Consider the following 20,201-nt stretch of genomic DNA (forward strand, 5'->3'; position numbering starts at 1 on the left):
GTTGGGGGAACAAACGCACACACACACACACACACACACACATATATAGATATATATATATATATATATATATATATATATATATATATATATATATATGATGGGCTTCTTTCACTAAATCCACTCACAAGGCTTTGGTTGGCCTGAGGCTATAGAAGACACTTGCCCAAAGTGCCACGCAGTGGGACTGAACCCAGAATCATGTGGTTCATAAGCAAGCTACTTACCACACAGTCACTCCTACACCTGTACTTACCACACAGCCAGCACTCCTATATATGTGTGTGTGTGTGTGTGTGTATGTGTATAATCAGAGGAGCTGGAGTCAACAAGAACGAATATGGTTGGACAGTTATTTTTAATTGCTACAATTGTTTCAATGCAACGTAGTTCTCCAAGAATACAGGTAACTGATCATGTAACCATTTGTTTGCATAATGAGATCTAGTTGTGTTTCCTCAGGAGATATGCAAGTGTTGCCTCCATTAGTTTAAAATTGTTGACTTCAAGGCTATCCCCTACGTGCGTTGTGGTTTGAATTTAGTAGTAGCTGATAGACTCATGGTGTGTGCTGCCAGAGTGTTTGGTGGACTGCTGTGAATGATAAATGGTTATTTTGGTACTGGTTAGCATTTGAATAAGATAGGTATTTCATTTGGTTGTATCACTGATCTGTTCTTCATGGTTGGCTACATATGTGGATTTCTTTAGCTGATCTTTAGTATTCAGTGGTCTGATACATACACACATATACAGGCTCACACATACACTCCCACACACAAACATGTATATATGCCTATATACACACATACATACATACACACACATATACATACATTCATATATAAGTGCATACACATATACATATATTAATATACGTACACCCATGTTCTCCCACTCACACACATGCCTGTGTGCATGCACATATATCCACATGCATTTATATATAGATACAAATACACATATGCTCACATACAAATACATTCATATACATATGTATGTATATACACACATGCATAAATACAAATATATACATACACATATATATCTACACAAACAAGTAGATACTTTCATGAACTGTAGACAAGAGGGTGGGCACTTGTTCATATAAATAGGGAGATCAGAACAATCTGACACATGTACACGTTTTTTGGTGGGGGAGTTTACTGAATTATCATTAGTTATTATTCATAATATTATTTGACAGTGCTGGGTCTAGGGATGGATTATATATATATATATATATATATATATATAGAGAGAGAGAGAGAGAGAGAGAGAGAGAGAGAGAGAGAAATGTGCAGGCAGACAAACATGTATATTTAGGTAGGGTTGAAAAAAGGGGAGTGGGGGAACTCCCTGAATTATTATTATTTCACAGTGTCTAATCTTGAGAATGCATGTTTGGCATGGTGGGAACATCTTGGGATTTTCTCAGCATGCTTATTTTACCAAGTTTTCATTACTCAGCAGGATGCATAAGGCTTCCTCAAGGCAAAGATCACATGTACTAGACAGCATATTGTATGGGTGTGCATTTTTTTTTTTTATTATAGACCATTCCGTTTGGTATTTAATTCTTCCTTCCCTCAATCTCCATATTAGGTCTGCTGGTGAAGTTGCATGTCGTCTGTTTACCTTTCAGAATGAGGAGATATGGTGGGGATAACTAACGTTAAATTGGTTTTGTATTCTGGTATGGTGATTGTGCATTTGCATATTATGTTTTTTAGGACACATTAGTTCATGAGTGGACATGCAGATTTCCTGCAGCAGGTGCAGTTATTTGTACTATTATTATTTTCATATCTATCTGATGACTTGTTTTTGTTTTTGAAATGTCCTGTCTGATTGTCTGTGTCTGAAGCGTTCCTGATGTTGTATTTTTTTTTTTGAGTTTTTGCTTTGATCTTACTGCAACTGTCATGTACATTATCCAAGTTTTTGTGATCTTTGTTTTGTTTATTTTTGTTACTGGTCCTATATCCTGTGTTGTTTTGATTTGTTTGTTCATTGTCTGCAGATGTTGTTAGCATGTTTATTTTCCTATTGTTGTATTTACATATGCAGTATTCCATGTTGTTAGATGTTGCATATGATATTTTCACTGTATGCTTGTTGAATATACAATGGTATTTAGGGAATTGTTTTCCTAACTTGGATGATATTTGCAGTCTGAAAATTGGATTACACCATAAAACTAAGATTGGTCTTTCCTTATGGTTGCACACTTAGAAGGTTACATGATGGTTTATGAAAACAGAAAAAACAAAAAATTCCAAATTTATACAATTAGATATGGTTAGCTACTACTCCACAATTAACCCTATAATACTAAATAAAGTACTCATATTCACAATGAAAAATTCTAGCTTATCTAAGTCAGATGTAGACATGATATTAACAGCTCATCAAACCATTATTATTTACGATAAGTAATGGACTAGACCAAATAGAGCTAATTCTTTTGATATAACAATGGGATCGAACGACTCAGCTCAGGTAATGGATAGCATTGAAATCTACCTCTTATTCCACATCAAATCTGAATTCCCACAAATAATGGGGTAGGGGGCTATACAGGGACAATGCCCTTTACCTAATCAAAAACTCTATAAATTATTTATATTATTTAGAAATTTTGGCCTTTCTATAACCATAAACTGTCATTATCGTAAGGTAAACTTCCTAAATGCAACCTTTAACTTAGAAACAGGCCTGTGCAAACCATATCACAGGCCAAAAAAGTGCCTAAGATAGATAAATGTAAAGTCCAATCATCCACCATCCATAACCAAAGGAATAGTTAAGAACATAGCCACCAGAATATCACGACTATCAGCTACAGAAGAAATATTTACACACATGCACCGTACTACAATGAAGCACTTGTGTCGAAACAATTGCAGTGATTAAAAAAAATAACTGTTCAACCATACTCCTTGTTGACTTCAATTTATTCAATTTTACATTCACACACGACAAATGCCCAAACAAACTTGGAAGTATATATAATAATACTACTAGATAGTAGTGGGAAATTCTAAAGGTGGACAAGCTTTATACTGTTCTCTACCACATTCCTAATGGAATATACCAAACTATTTATATATATATATGCTAATATTGAACAGTCAGAATGAGTACTCAATGCTGTATTGGGGGATAAATATTTGTGGGTTAACAGGGAAACCAATGGTTTCCAGTGAGGTGATCTCAATTGTTGAAGCATGCCACATGAAAGTGTTGGTGTTTGTCTCCATTTCGGATAGGGATATATAAAGCTACACATAAATACATCGATCATGGAAAGTGACTTATAAGAATATCTTAATTGTTATCTCCCTTGCATTAGCCCTGGATTTTTGCAAGAACTTGCATCCACCATAGATTAATTAATTACCTTATTATCTTATATGAGAATATTCATGCATGCACATATTTATAAATATATATTTACATTTATATACAACAAAAAAAAATATAAACATAAAAATACACACACAGACACACATACATTTTGAAAAACAAATACAAATAGACCAAATCTTCATGGCTAAACATATAAGTCTTCTTTGACCAAATGGTGACTACAGTGAAGCATATATACAATCTTATCCCCCAGAAGTTCTGTTTTATGCACAGGCTAAATAATTTGTGTAACTCCAAATACTCAGAGCTAGATTTTCCCATAAAGCATTTAAATGAACAAGCAAAATATATCATAAGATGTAACTTGATACAAAGCAGGCTGGCATTATAAAGCCATTCCACTTCCACTGATGGACAGACAGAACAGTCAGCTAATTCTAGCAGTAAACAATACACCAACAATTTAGCTGAAATTCATAACTATACTGTACAAACAGAACACCAAAATCTTGTAAGCATCTTACAAGTAATCTGGGATATGTTTCAACAGGTCCACAACCTTAATTTGAATGACAGGCCATACAACACCAGAATTAGTAAAGAACCCAGTAAATTAGAATTAGAGGCAGTAAACAAAATAGCAAACAAATATATGAAGACCACACAGTCTAGAGGGGGTATGAAAACCACCCATGAAATCATTAACTTTTGATATATGTCTCAGCTATTACATTATTAGCATATCACAAAAAGCTGATGCCCTGCAATCTAGAAAGCTGAAGCCATGCAATCAGAAAGCCTGAACCAGCATGGGCACATAACTTAAAAATAAAATTTTTAATTTTGCACAAAAGTATCTCACAGGTCATTGTAGTTATGAAATGTAACACAAACAACAACACACATTGAAAGACTTCAGAAAAAAAACTAGAGAGGCTGTTTGGTAGTAACCTAAACTCCAAACTGCACCAGCTGAAACAACTCATCTACAAAACAGCTGAAAAGCTAAAATATAGATCGAGAGCTTATACATGACAAATGTTCAATAAATTATTTGCCAGAGATCCCAAATCAGTTTATCATAGCTTCAATGCAAAAGGCTCAATCTCTGTAAAAGACACACCTACAAAAGATCAGGTTGAAAGCTACTGGAGATCTGGACGAGAAACAAATGGAGTTCAACAAACAAACTATACGGCTAAAAGAACTGGAACACAACTGCCAGCGTGTCCAGCAAAAGCTAGATAAAATAGATGGTAAAATATTGTAAACAGTTCTACAGGACATGTCAAACAGGAAATTTCCAAATCCAAATCTCATAACAGGCTACTGTCTGAAGAATTTCACCTTTTATTGGCAAGATCTCATATGGCTGTATGGAGAAACTATCAAGGGCAAACAAGAACTGCCCCTAATGGTTATCAACCTCAACTACTCTCCTCATTCCCCAAAATAGCCAAACCACTCTTGTTAAAATTTACTGCCCCATGGCCTGCTAGAACATCATGTACAAGCTATACATTAGGTGCCTCAATCTGTTCTTGTAGGGTCACTGTACCATCAATATTAGAATACCTGAGCAAACTGGAGGAAAGAAGGTGTGGAGCTGCATATAGCAGCTACTAATTAACAAAATGATCCAGGAAAAAACAATAAAAAAATAACAGGAACTTAACTGTAGCATGGCTGGACTACAAGAAGGCTTTTGATAGTATATCGCATGGGTGGATTATACAATTAAAGTCCTACAATCACTAGCGAGTGCTACTGAACACCTGACCAAATTGAGTCAGCATTCACTAACAAAAAAGCATGTTTCAGGGTGATAGCCTATTAGTGTGGCTCTTGATCCTTTCATTAAACCCACTATCATACCTACTAACAGAACATATAAGTCATAGAAATGGATCCAGAAATATCTCCCAACTTTTCTTTGACCTAACCTGTATGGGCCAAATATCAATGACCTGAAACTGTATGGGCCAAATATCAACCACATAAAAAAAAAACCCTTTGGTTCACATAACCTTGCAAGTGACATTTGGTAGATAGAAACCACACAAAGTTTTGTTACAAGGATGTTTCTTTTTCTTGGGTTGTAGGCATAATTAATCTATTGCCAATTTACGACTACCTGGCCTCTGACAATATTATATTTGAGTAAGTGAAGTACTGAACTCATTAGTATTCTGCTAACAAGTTACTGCCACACATTTAAATTTGATATATTGAGTTTTAAAATGTCCAGTTTGTATTTAACCCTCTAGTGTTCAGATTACTCTGTTAAATGTAATGCTTTTTTATTTAAATTGTTTTGAATTAATCATGCATTAGCTTATAGCGTTGAGGTTTCAATGATGTGATTGCTTATTTTTAGATTGTCAATGTAGGTTAGGAGTGGAGAGGCTAGATATGTCCAGTTTGAATATGTAGAATATATTGGGCCGGATTTGGCCAGTTTAAACACTAAAGAGTTAAGGTATAATTCTAGACAGTATGTTATAAAATATGATTTGGAACATGTGGTTCTAGCACCTAATCCAACAGCGATGAGGCTTCTACATAAGCAAGCAACATTATTTATGTAAAAAGGCCGCCTGAGATATTGCTTTCTGGAAACAAAATAATTTACAGCTCTTATATTCAGATTTTTAATGAATTAACCTATTATAAAGTCAGTTAATTCACACACTATTTCAAATATATGACTCCCATTTTATCAAAATATAAAGATAATACTGAATAGAAATAAGCAAACAAAATTAGCAATTAGACAAATGGGATAAACTAATGACTGAAACACAAACCCTAGCAATTATTTCACAATATACAAACACTGAAATTACAATAAATGCTAATTTAACACTATGTCGACACTAACCATGACCCTAACCCAATTTTGTTGAGATAGAGAAGTACAAATAAACAAGAACTCTTTAGATATGTTATGCAGTAAAGAAGAATATACAGCTTATTGTCATAGTTTAATTTCTTTACTTCCATCTTGTCTTTCTTTTTGTTCTTTTAACCCAATCTCATACACATAAAGTTTTAAAATTTCATTCAGTTAGGAATAACTATAAATAAGGAATCGATATGACATTATCTCAAAGCAAAGGCTGTCAGGTCAAATTTAGCCTGCAACCTCATTTCATCCAGCCCACCAATTTTATTGAATATATACTCTCTCTTTTACTCTTTTACTTGTTTCAGTCATTTGACTGCGGCCATGCTAGAGTACCACCTTTAATCGAGCAACTCGACCACGGGACTTATTCTTTTTTGTAAGCCCAGTACTTATTCTATCGGTCTCTTTTTGCCGAACCGCTAAGTAACGGGGATGTAAACACACCAGCATCGGTTATCAAGCAATGCTAGGGGGACAAACACAGACACACAAACACACAAGCACGCATATATATATATACATATATACGACGGGCTTCTTTTAGTTTCCGTCTACCAAATCCACTCACAAGGCTTTGGTCGGCCCGAGGCTATAGTAGAAGACACTTGCCCAAGGTGCCACGCAGTAGGACTGAACCCGGAACCATGTGGTTGGTAAACAAGCTACTTGCCACACAGCCACCCCTGCGCCTATATGACACTGCAAACGAAATATTTTGTTCTCTTTATCATTTGCTGACAAACAATGAAAAAGGATTCCTTCATTTGGTAAAATTATCAAAGTTCCTTCTGCTTAAAAGCAGTAAATGTTTTTACCTTCCTAAATGAACAGAACTACAGTGCAATATATCATACACAATTCATTCTAAGAAAGGAAAATGACAAAATGACAAAAAAATGTTTGTTTGTAGAGGCAAGTGGGTAAACTGGCTCAAGTCACTTCTACCTCAAAGTTGTAATCATTCTCACTCAGCCTAATTACAATTTAGTCCTTCACTGCATGTTGTATTACACATGGCACATAAAAATTTTTACATTGTTAAATGTTTAGAACAGGCAATTTAAAAAAAAAAAATTAAATAGAAGCTGTCTTTTTAGCCTTGCATAATCATTTCATTTTTTATGCATTTTGGCTAGAAAGATAAAGGAACATCTTCAGTCTGATCTGTCCCAAGAAAAGTTTGCCAATAACTACCTCAGAAGTATAGGAATGTGGTATCTAAGAGACAGTGTCCTACAATAATAAACTATGATTTGCTAACTATTAGATGTTGAAGCACCTTTTGAAGATTTAATAAAAAAAAATTTGCTCATTATAAAATTTACTGGGTTTTGTGTAGCAGCAATAAAAGAATTGGCAGAAATACTTTTTTGCCTATCATGTTAGCCTTTGACATCTCAGTAGTTAATAATAATTTATCAAATGCTTTTAGCCTCACTTCCCATAAATATTAGCACCATGCCTAGTTAAATGAAATCAATGTGGAAATAATTCAAGGAAGTGTGTGCCAAAAATCCCTGAACATGTAACCAAGAAACAAATATCAGCTTTAAGAAGTAATCTCAAACAAAACACAGAGCAAAAAGAAAATCCCAATAAAAATTTTACAACGAAACAAAATTTGTTTATATCATTCAAAATGAAAATACATAAAACCTGGATAAAATGCACAATTTATACAATATAATATTCTATTATTGAAAGTTACAAGTCTTAAATATTTAATTCTTACAAAAGGGAAAAAATATAAAAATAAGAAAAGATTCTCATTTTCTGCCTATTTAAGAGATTATAAGAGAAACAGCTCATATTATGTAGTTTAAAATCATTTAAATAATACCTATCGCTTTCCATCAAAATAAAATAAGATTAATGTTACATTGACATGAAATGTTAGGAGACTAAAAGAATGATTGCAAATATTTAGACTTTATTCACAGTAATTCTATCTGTTCTCACGGAAGTTCCTTACTTTTAAAGGAAATGTTGCCAACCACAAATAAAAGAAGCTTGGGAAAAAAGATTCTACACTACTTTGTAGTCTCAATGCCACTGAAATAGTCGCTATGTAGAAGAAACTTGATCTGCCAAGATGTATTAAAACTAGAGAATTTTCAGATGATACCATAGCTCATGTTGAAAAGTTCTACTTAACCTTGTGTTAGCTTCTTATATTCTGATATGGGTGTGGTTTGTGTTATAGTGAAGCAGAATTATTTCATAAGTCTATTTACACATACTATTTAGCTTACACATTTCAACTTAACTTCCAGAACAAAGTTTTTTTGGTTTTTGTTTTCCTTTTCTTTATAAATCAATGGAAATGATATTTAGAGCAAATAGCTTTAATTAAAGATTTCATTAAACTCTAATTAGTTAAGATAAATCATACAAAAGGTTAGATCTATGACAGTGACGCATCTGCTTCACAATTAATGAACATATTTCATTATCAAAAGCAAAAAAAAAACAAAACAAATTAGTCATTGATTGTTTAATAGATGAAGTAACTCGTATCAATTAATGAAATATTTAAACACAGGACAAAAATGATAAAAAAACATCCACTGAGTCATCAGCTAGAAGTGATTCATAAAAACTAATTTGTAATTCAGACCAGATAGCAGCTACGGCATATACAAAAGATATAATCATTTTATGTCCGTTAAATACAGAATAGTGAAAATACAGTTGAGTCATTAATATAAATGTAGATCGATGACCATACATTTAATTATTACTCATCACAAATCACTTATTGGTATTCTTAAATAAAAAACAAATCTATGCATTAATTATATATTTGTTTTAAAAATAAGACTTATCTTTCAAATGTTATTTACTATGTTATTTATTACCAATCATCATTAATGCCTTTTTTTTTCCTTACAATACTCCAAAAATATGAGTAATTAATTACGCAATATTTATCAAACAATTTGAATAGGAAATTATGAAATGTAAATCTGCTTCATTAAAATCCAAACAGGTAAAAAGAAATTAAGAAAATATACAATCAAATTGTTTAAAACAATAGTATTATTAGTAGGAACACTGTAAGGTCTCTAAAAACTTCAGATTTAATTGTTCTAGGTTTCTTAGGTTTAAAACCAATTGTTTTACTTAATAACAGGGCCTGAAGCAATGTCACCAAGCCTGACTTGATGACAATTCTGCCAGCTCGCTGCCAAAGAAATCATTATTAATTATTATTATTATAAATAAAATAATCTCAAAATACAAAGATCAACTTTTTGTCTGCAAACATGTTCCATTTGAGAAACTCTGACAAACAAAATGTTTACTTTGACACAAAAGCCGTAAGAAAATTTATATCAATAGACAAATAATTATCAGTGAAATTAGAAAAGAAAATAAAGACAACAAATAAAAAATATGGCTGATATTGGGGTACTATAGTAATGCCAACATCATTGAAAGTAACAAGTCAAAGTGCCTATGCATGCATGGAAGATGGACATTAAACAATGATGATGATGTCAATGTCCAGTTTTTCCATATGAACTGAATACAAGAGTGGAATCAAACAGCTATTAATCTACAGTGTAAGCATAGCTTTGCTTTAGCTTTTAGAGATGTCTACAATACCAGAATATGTGCTTAGCAGATAATACACTAATTTTGGAACAAACTATTGAACATGAGAAATAGATATGTTGAAAACAGCTTTTGCCATACACTAAATTCAGAACAATGAAATATTTCTGCTAGAATGCAAATTATCATTGCAATTGTACAATGGCCAAAATGTGATGCTGCTCCCATTGTTAATGCCATTGTCCTTTTTGTTAGAGAAATAGCAAATAAGTAGAATCATCATGCTCATCATTTTAGCTCAGATTCTGAACACATAAGAAAATCATTTCAAACGTAATATACTTCCATCACCATTAATAGGTAAAGATCTGCTTTTCCAAACAAGCAAAGGTTGAAAGTCTACACACAGACAAAAGCATGTAAATATTCAATTTCTTCTAAGTTTAACAAAGAAAAATAAACAAATTTATAATGTGATAAAGCTCTTAGCAAATAATCTATTTTAGACACAAGAAATTTAAAGAAAACATCTGAAATGCTTGTGCAAGATTCAACAGTTTTGCTACATTCCATAACAAATAAATATTAGATGACCTGATTAATTGTGAAGGTAATGATAACAAATTCAGATAATTAGTTGATATTTCTAAAAGAACTGTCCCTATTTACAAAAGATTCTCCCTCCATATAGAATACAGACTTATGTATTAGAAGTATGATACTATATTGTAAATCCAGAGGTCATGCAACAATCATAGAGGAAACAGTTAAGGATTTTGAAGGATGTCTAAAATAAATTTCAGAATCAGGTAAAAAGCAAATAGAAGTGCATTCGCATCGACAATGGCTTACTTGCAGTTAGTGATTCTACAAAGAGAGAGGCTTGCAAGTACCACAATAAAAGGCTGCTAAATGTAGAAATTGCATGGGGAGAGAGCCTGCCTAATGTGAGCCCGACAGAGGGACCGGCTATTCAAATTGATTGTAGCTTAGTAGATAAAGCAATTAAGGATATGAAGACAGTGAAAGGACTCCAAGCCCATCAGGAATTACTGCTAAGATGCTTAAAATATCTGGGGGAGTAGTATAGTTAATCAGGTTGTCCATGAGGGAGTCATACCTAATAACTGGTGTAGCAGCTTCATGTTCAACTACTATAAAAGTAAAGGTGATACATTAGAGAGAAATAATTACAGAACTATCATCAAATTGCTGAAGAAAGTTACGGAAAGGTCACAGCTCAATTAATTAGGAAGAGAGTTAGCCAAGATGAGATGCAGTTTGGTTTTGTGCTGGGAAGAGGCACTACTGATGCTATCCTCCAGGTGAGGTAACTGCAGGAAAGGTATATAATCAAAAATATACCTCTGTATTTGGCTTTTGTTGACATGAAGAAACCCTTTGACAGGGCCCCCCACTCCCTTGTCTTTGGTCAATGTGGAAGCTGGAGATAGACGAGTGGTTGCTGAGAGCTGTAGAAGCCATCTAACAGGGATGCTGTCAGTATGTCAGGATGGTGAAAGTTGGCAATGTATATAGCAAGGAATTTAGTGTACAGGTAACAGTTCACCAAGAATCAGTTCTCAGCTCCCTCTTATTTATCAAAGTCCTCGAGTCTATAACAGAAGAATTTAAAACTGGCTGCCCTTGGAAGCTTGTTCTTATTGCTGAATTGTTACCAGAACTAGAGAAGAAATTCCAGGAGTAGAAGCAAGGTCTGGAATCAAAAGACCTTAGAGTTAATGTACCAAAGACTAAAGTCCTAATTAGCAGGAAAATAGATAAATCACTGATCCCTTAAGGGCAGTGACCCTGCTCAATATGTAGAAAAGGTGTTGGTAGAAACTGCATACATTGTACCCACTGCAAGCTATGGACACTTAAGAAGAGATGCAGCAGTATCAGTGGAAGGTTAACAGAGAAAGTAGTCTTTGTGTGCATGTACAATAAACATTAGGAATGTGCAGAAAATAGACTCCCCCAAATGTCCTGGTGGATCCCTAGAAGTAGTAGACAGCTTCAATTATCTAGGCAACCAAATCAACTGTGGAGGAGGAAGCTCTGAAAGCATAGTTGTAAGAATAAGAACAGGCAGGACAAAGATCAGACAGCTTCTACCTTTGTCAATAAAAGAGGGCCTCTCCTTCACAGTGAAAGGCAGATTGTATGATGCCTGTGTGCAAATAGCTATGCTACATGGTGGTGAGATATGGGTTGTGACTACTGGAGACATAGAGAGGCTTCAATGAAATGAAACCAACATGCTCCGTTGGATGATTAATGTAAGTGTGCATGTACAACAAAGAGTAAGTGACTTGAGTAGAAATTTGGGCATAAGAGGCATCAGATGTAGTGTGCAAGAGAGAAGACTGTTGGTATGGTGGTGATGTGAATGGATGAGGATAACTGCATAAAGAAGTGCTGATCAATAATTATGGAGGGAAAATGTGGAAGGAGTAGACCCAGGAAAATGTGAGAAAGGATCTTCAGAGGTCCTCATTGAGAAGATGACAAGAGACCAAGACTTCTGATGATTTGATTAAGGCAACACGTCAAGCCAAGAAAATCGTGGCCATATATACATACAGGCATGTCCCGCTGTGTGCCAAGAGGTTCCTGTCCTGCAAGCTCGTAGGTGCTATCATGACATAACAGTACCTGTGCCAGTGTCATGTAAGATGCACCCATGCCAGTGCCACAAAAGCACCCATACCAGTACCATGTATAAAGTGCCCATGCTGTTGCCATATAAAAAGCACTCAGTACACTCTGTAAAGTGATTGGCATTAGGAAGGGCATCCAGCCATGGAAACCATCCCAAAACAGACAATTGGAGTCTGGCCAGCTCCTGTCAAACTGTTCAACCCTTGCCTGCATGGAAAATAGATATTAAATGATGATGATGGTTATAATAATTATTGCATGCAAAAGACATCACAGCAACAGTATGGACAAATAATGTATTGGACAATATATGTTTAGTGAAGAAGTGCTTTGCCTTAGTGATGAAGGGTACATGGGATAGAAGAGAAATTTGAGATAACCTGAGCATGAAAAGCTTTTATTATATGATGGAGTTACCGTAACAAATATTCTGACAAATGTCACCACATGCATATATATACTCTCTTTACCCTCTTTTACTAGTTTCAGTCATTTGACTGTGACCATGCTGGAGCACGGCCTTTAGTCGAGCAAATCGACCCCAGGACTTATTCTCTGTAAGCCTAGTACTCATTCTATCGATCTCTTTTGCTGAACTGCTAAGTTACGGGGACATAAACACACCACCATCGATTGTCAAGCAATGTTGGGAGGGTGGGGGTGGATAAACACACACACACACACACACACACATATATATATATATATATATACACACACACACACACACATATATATGATGAGCTTCTTTCAGCTTCTGTCTACCAAATCCACTCACAAGGCTTTGGTCAACCCAAGGCTATAGTAGAAGACACTTGCCCAAGGTGCCACGCAGTGGGACTGAACCCGGAGCCATGTGGTTCGTAAGCAAGCTACTTACCACACAGCCACTCCTACACCTATATGATTACTTGAAAAGTAAAAGTGAACTCTGAAAATGCTATAGGAATCTTACATGATATAAGCTTAATTTAATCACACTATCAGGTTAATTCAATAAAAAAAAAATCGCATATCAGATGAATGAATATATATATATATATATATATATAGTAAACAGAGCTGAAAGGAAATTTTAAAAAGTACTGAGTTGATAACAAAGAAAACAAACTGCAGTTTTACTCATAATTAGTTTAAATATTTTGTTGCTGAAGTTGGAAACTGGTCATATAATTTCTTTGATTTAATTCCTTATGACAACACCTTCCTTACTATAGTAAAAGCAGAGATGCTCTTATGCAAAATCACTAGAAGATAGTTTCATTGCCAACCACAGATTATTTTAAACCCTACAATATTGAAGTAATGTTGTAGCTGTATACTCCATTCTTAGGGTGTGTCCAAAGAATAGCCAGTGAGCTTCCACAATCTCAAAGATCAATTTTCAGAAGCTTTACAATTGGTGACTGACTACTGAAGAGGAAGCAGAGCAGCTTGTAGCGGAAAAAAAATTCATTTCATTCTCTCTGTTCTACATCGTAAAGCTGCACAGGTCATATGAACTTTCACACATTAAGCAACGTCTGAGCCACAGAAATAACATATTTGAAAGCAGCTGGTGCCAATATTTTTCTCTACACTTTTTATACAGCATGGCAAGGACAAATGTTTTGGATGGCTCCCATGTTTCACAGATGCTTTCAATTTCTTGGCTAGTGATAAGAAATGCTATATTCTCAGTTTGCATGAGAGGATGATTCTGCAGCTGAAGGAACATCACTTTGCATGTCTGTCAAGGCTGCTGTTTGAATCTCTGCACCCAAGGGCTTGCAATACTGTACAGGATATTCTATGAAAAGAACAACTGAAAGATTAATTTTATGGCATTGTGGCATTTCAACTTCCATAAAACAAGCGTCCAATGAGATTTTTCCCATCAGCACATTTAGTTGTTGGGGTTTTACTAGATATACTCTTAAGTGTAGTTTTAATAGTTTAAAGTAGATTGTCATAGCAGATCACATTAAGTGTTTGATATACGTCAATACTGAAGACACTGAAAGCATTGTATCACAGATACTTTAAGCACTCCAAGTGCATCCTTCACAATACCAGCAGCAAAGGTACAATGGGTTACGAAAAATATTTTACATAGAATAAACATTGAAAATAAGAGCTAATTATTCAGACTCCCTGAAACAAAATTGGAACAGTCAAGAGTTTATCGCAACTATTTGAATTTCTCTCCTTCTAAATTAATGATTAGTAAAATAATAAAGACTTTGTAGTAAGAACTATTAATGGATATCAGCTGAGCGTACAGTTTACTGCTCAAGTGCAAATAAAAACTGATTATACCATCCAATGAGTTGACTACCTTAAAAATGTGTTGAAATTTTTAAGTGAATAGGTGATAAAACTTCCCTAAGCAATTCACTTAAGATAGAATTGATGCTTTCATAGCTCATCAAATAACTGGCTGTTATATCTTAAGAATTTAGACGAATCCATTAATAGCAATTAAATTTAATGAGTGACATTATTTTGTGTTGAAAAATATAGCAACATATCACTTGGAAGGATTCTTAGATATCTTTGTATAGCTGTTATGATTCTACTTAATGAAGAAAACATTAAGTATTAATTGCCCTTTCTTAACTGAAGGAATGAAAAACAGAAAAAATTACAAAACTGCAACTGAATGCTTGAATGTCTATAGCTAATTCCGTGAACTGCAACAATATGTTTCTGATTACTATCCATTTACCTACAAAGAATATACTGTCAAAGTTTGATATATATTTCTGGTTAAGGTGATATCATTGACAATGAACTGAACAAAGAATGAAATGGAAATATAACCCAAGGTAAAATAACATTAAAACCACTAACTGATAAGATATCCTGGCAGGAGTTCACACAATGAATTATTTCTTGGATGAAACACATGCAGAACACTTTAATTCCATATTTCTTGCAAAACATTACACAGGCAAACCAAACAAAATCCTCTAAAAGAAAATTAGCATACAAGAAATTTGGTATGAACTAAAAAAACCACCTGTCTTAGAAAAATATATTTGCCATTTTAAAATTATTCAATCCAACCTATTTCTCATATCTAATTAGTTTAATCATTTCTCTACACTGATCACAGGGTCAAAAGTTTAAAACTTATAACAGTCACTGCATGGCATCATTGGCCAACTATATTTTGTCTGAATGTCAAAATACATTCTTCCATTGTCATTCCATGTTGAGTAGTAAATGGAGGACCATTAGGTCAAAACATAACTATAAACATTCTACTCATTCAAATATAGATGAAACATTTAATATAAAAGTAAAAACTATGAAAACAGGGACATGTATTTTAAACAATTCCAAGTGTGTGTGTGATATCATAAGAATGTATTCCTTTAACAAGCATCAACAAAATTGTTAGAAGCATTTTTGATTTCAGTGATATAATAAAGCTTAGAGGACATGCTACAGCGACAAACACAAATTAGAATGTAAATTACCACAAAACCCATTAAAGAATTGTTAAGATTTTTCATTGTAAGATGCACAAGATACTCAGTGAAAAAACCAAGACTGTTTATACACATTTCAATTCCACTCAACAGCTATTTTGTCTTTTTGGTTTTATATTAAAATATGGTAATCAATAGTAACAGCGTGTAGGAAGGATTCTTTTATATATTACTTGTGGTAGGTAACTGAATTGCACAGATTATTAATAAGAATTTTACTGCATGGAGTAGTATTATGTCTGCTTGGAATGGGCAAAAACTATGGCCATTCATATGATGTTGAACATTGCTGTATTCCTTAATGTTATAAGAAACACTTAAGAAATCAACATTAACCCTTTCGTTACCAACCCGGCTGAAACCGGCCCTGGCTCTGAGTACGAATGTCTTGTTTTTATAAGTTTTGAATTAAAATCTTCCACCAAACCTTAGTCACAATTTATGTTCTTAACACTAGCTGAATGATAACTAAGTTATTTTACTAAATTCTTTGTTAGATTTAAAATAATTGAAAGAAACACAGAGCATCTCAAAATAAATACAGTAACCAAAGGGTTAAAGTGAACCAATATCATAATTATGAACTTCAAGCTTTAAGAGTTATGTATTCAAGGGAGATTATTAGCATAAGCCTTGGAGCTGCATACAACACGGCTCTGTAGCATCTCTTATATCACCAACCCTGTTATCTTTCAGACAATCCAGTTTGTTAGTGCTCTTTTAAATGTCAAAGTTTCCTCAATTTTTAATTCTTTCATGAAATCATTTTGAAAATATTGTAGCCACTAGTGCATAATTAATCCAGCATATGTGGTGCAGCTGTGCAGTTAAGAAGCCTGTTTCTCAACCCCAATGTCGGGTTCAGACCCACAGCATGGTACCTTGGGCTCAAGTCTAATCAATGCTTTGTAGGTAAACTTGGCAGATGGAAACTGAAAGAAATGCACTGTGTGTGTGTGTGTTAGTGTCTTTGACATCATATGACAGTTGTAAACAAGTGTCACCATCATACAAGCAGTATCCTTTATTTCCAATCTTCTGTGAAAATGTCAAATCATAGGGAAATATTATCATACTTGGAAACAGGTGAGAAGAAGGGCATCCAGCCACAGAAAATCTCTCAACAAATTCTGTCCAATCCATGCAAGCATGGAAAAGTGGACATTGAAATGATGATAATGATGACAATATTGCATAGTCTAGTTGAAAGGGAATTCAAGGGAGTAGCTCATACGTCATGTTAGAAACATTTTAAAAAGCAAACATTATCAGTTTCACATTTTCAGCATTTAACAACTTTAGAAATTTGAATAAACCAAAACAAAAAAATTATTTAATTAATAATAATATCAACTATATCTGAACTCAGAGACCAAATTTCAATGCTGTAAGTTTCAATACCAGCTTTTAATATTAGACACACTAGTCAAAGTTGATATTAAAACTTGCAGTGCACATACACATTCATTCCCAAATACACACTACAAAGCTCAAATAAGACCCACATGCTGCTCCCAAATCTGGAACAGTACTACTGCTACACACATTCAGGACCACATCCACAGGACATTTGATTGACTGACATAAAATAACTAGTAGACGTGCTCCGATCTCTGGTTCACAGACATGCAGTTACCTCTATTTCTACTATAATGACATCTCTTCCTCAGAGCTGGCTAGTTTCATACCCCCTCCACTCAGGTACCTCTGAACACACTTGTCCACTTTGGACTCTTGTTACTTCCAACCTTTTGGCCTTACATAAACCCAGTACATCATCACTCTAGAATATTATCCTTCCTCTGTTATTTCCTGTAGATATTGACCTACAACTGTGTGAACTGATCAATAACAGCACTGAGGTTATCACTCTCAGAAGATCTGCAAAGATCAAGGGAGCTGCCCTTTTCACCACATTCAGCAAGTATAAAAACAACCTGAATATAGACATAGAAAATTCCTATATATACCCATCATACACTTTGAGGTTATTTTCTGTTTATAAATATCAGCTGTATTAGCTTTAAAATCTGAAGATAACAAAATCACAAATCTAAAAAATTTCATGAGGTCAAAACAGTATATATATACCTTAATCGGTATAAAAATACATATCTCATCTTTGTATGCTTCCATAAGTTTAAAGCATATCCTCAGGACCAGTGCTTAATTCTGGTTTCAAAGTATTAAATTAATGGGAGATAAATCTCCTAAGTATAAAATGCCAGTCTATTGCAAAAAGCTCCTGTAAATTACCCGACACCTACTACCAAGAACTAAATTAAGTGATCAATGTTAAATTAAAGGTAGTATCTAAATGAACAACAAAAAGAGCATGGAGTAGAATAACACAAAATGAACTCAAGACCTGAGATTTAACAGTCTATTACCATATCCACCCATGGCCTCACTACCACATCAGATCATTCACTATTATTTCACTTCAAATAAAAGAGGAATGAAATGTACTGAGATTCTGTAGTAAGTATATAAAATTCTAGGATGCAAATAATATTGCATTATGGATTCCAATTAGTTGAACTGAATATGAACTGAAATTCTAACAGAGCAACTATTATTAAGTATCTCCATATCTACATAATGATTGTTCAAAAGACAGAAAGACAAAGGAGTTGAGGAAACAATATATATGCAAAACCATATCTAAAATATACAAAGTGAAATAGATAGAATTAAGTTTATCATGTCCCATTCACAATAAACAGCATGCAATTACCTCAGGGCCTCTACAAATGTTTGGCCTCACTCCCACAAAGGATCACACTTGGTGAATGTGCATCTTAAACAAAGATTTCATGTAGGCCAGAAAAATGTTTTGGGCCTGACTACTACTGACCTTTCTAAAACTCAAGTGAGATCCACAATAGAGTACTGCTTTCACATCTAGGACAGTGCTACACCTACAGATACAGACATCCTAGATTGAATTTTTAAAAAAGAAGCAAGAAGTCATTCAGCAATTATTCCAATATCTAACCAATATCTCCTCTCTACCATTTCTGCTGCTGCTGCTACAGTGACCTCCCTGGCAGTCTTCACATTTGTCTCACTTCTTTTTATTGTCTATATGGACACCTCCACCACAAATACACACACCTCACCAGCTGTCAGTTCTCTAGTGTCCTCCCGGCCCAAGTTTATCCTGCAACCACTGACTCACAACTATTCAAGAGGAGCATTAATGTCTATTTCACCAATATTGAAGAGCCTGCAAAGGCAATGGGTATGGCTCCCTTCCACTAGACCATCATCATCATTTAACGTCTGCTTAGTTTCAAAAAATTAAAAAAGAGACCCTTGATATTTTAACACTGCAGGGAAAACATATAACGGCTTGAATACAACTCAATGCATGACTGCTACCTCTTTTCCCAATATGAAAGACAGAGACAGCAAATTTAAGTTTTGTAGAATTCAAAAATATTTTCTTTGGCAGTGTCATTTTTGCTACTGCAATGCTTAAAAAAAAAATCAAGAAAATCTAATTTCAGAAAACACTGTTCAGAAGCATTGTTTGATCCTACAAACAGTGCTAGATATTTGTAAATGTAAGATCCTACACTAACTAGAAAAATTTGTAATGCTCCAACATCCTCGGTAAAATGTGTGAATGCAGCAGACCTCACAATTGGAGAGGTGCAGTTTATGATGAACTGAGGAGTACATGAATTTTGCACATACATCTTCAACAGCAGATGTGTTCCTTATTTCAAATGACAAGAGCATTTGAAGGAGGGAATCTATCTTAAAGCATTAAGTTTAAAGATTTATTTTACTATGCAACTAGGCTTCACTCACAACAGGTTTTGTTTTAGTTCAAATATTTGTAATATATTTCCACAGCAACAAATGCTTTATTAGGTGTGTACTTAGCTAAGTTATATAGTTATGTCGTCTCACATGGACAGTTTATAATGAAAGTTTATAATCAAATGGAAATTGTAGTTGTGGCTGATGCCAGTGCTGCCTGACTGGCTTCTGTGCTGGTGGCATGCAATAAGCATCATGCATGCGTGGGTCATTGCCAGTGCCGCCTGACTGGCTCCCCGTGCTGGTGGCACATAAAAAGCACCATCTGAACGTGGTCAAAGTCACCCCCCCCTCCGGACTGGCTCCTGTGCCAGTAGCACATAAAAAGCACCATCTGAACATGGCCAATGCCAGTGCCGCCTGACTGGCTCCAATGGCACCCACTACACTCT

General features: G+C 34.5%; 1 protein-coding gene across 8 annotated transcripts in view; it reads right to left on the reverse strand.

The window, feature by feature from the left end:
* Positions 1-20,201, reverse strand: part of LOC115232359 (serine-rich adhesin for platelets) — a 138,370-nt gene that overhangs the window by 40,546 nt on the left and 77,623 nt on the right. The window lies entirely within an intron of this gene.

Source organism: Octopus sinensis, linkage group LG2 (assembly GCF_006345805.1).
Source record: "Octopus sinensis linkage group LG2, ASM634580v1, whole genome shotgun sequence".
Taxonomy (NCBI): Eukaryota; Metazoa; Mollusca; class Cephalopoda; order Octopoda; family Octopodidae; genus Octopus; species Octopus sinensis.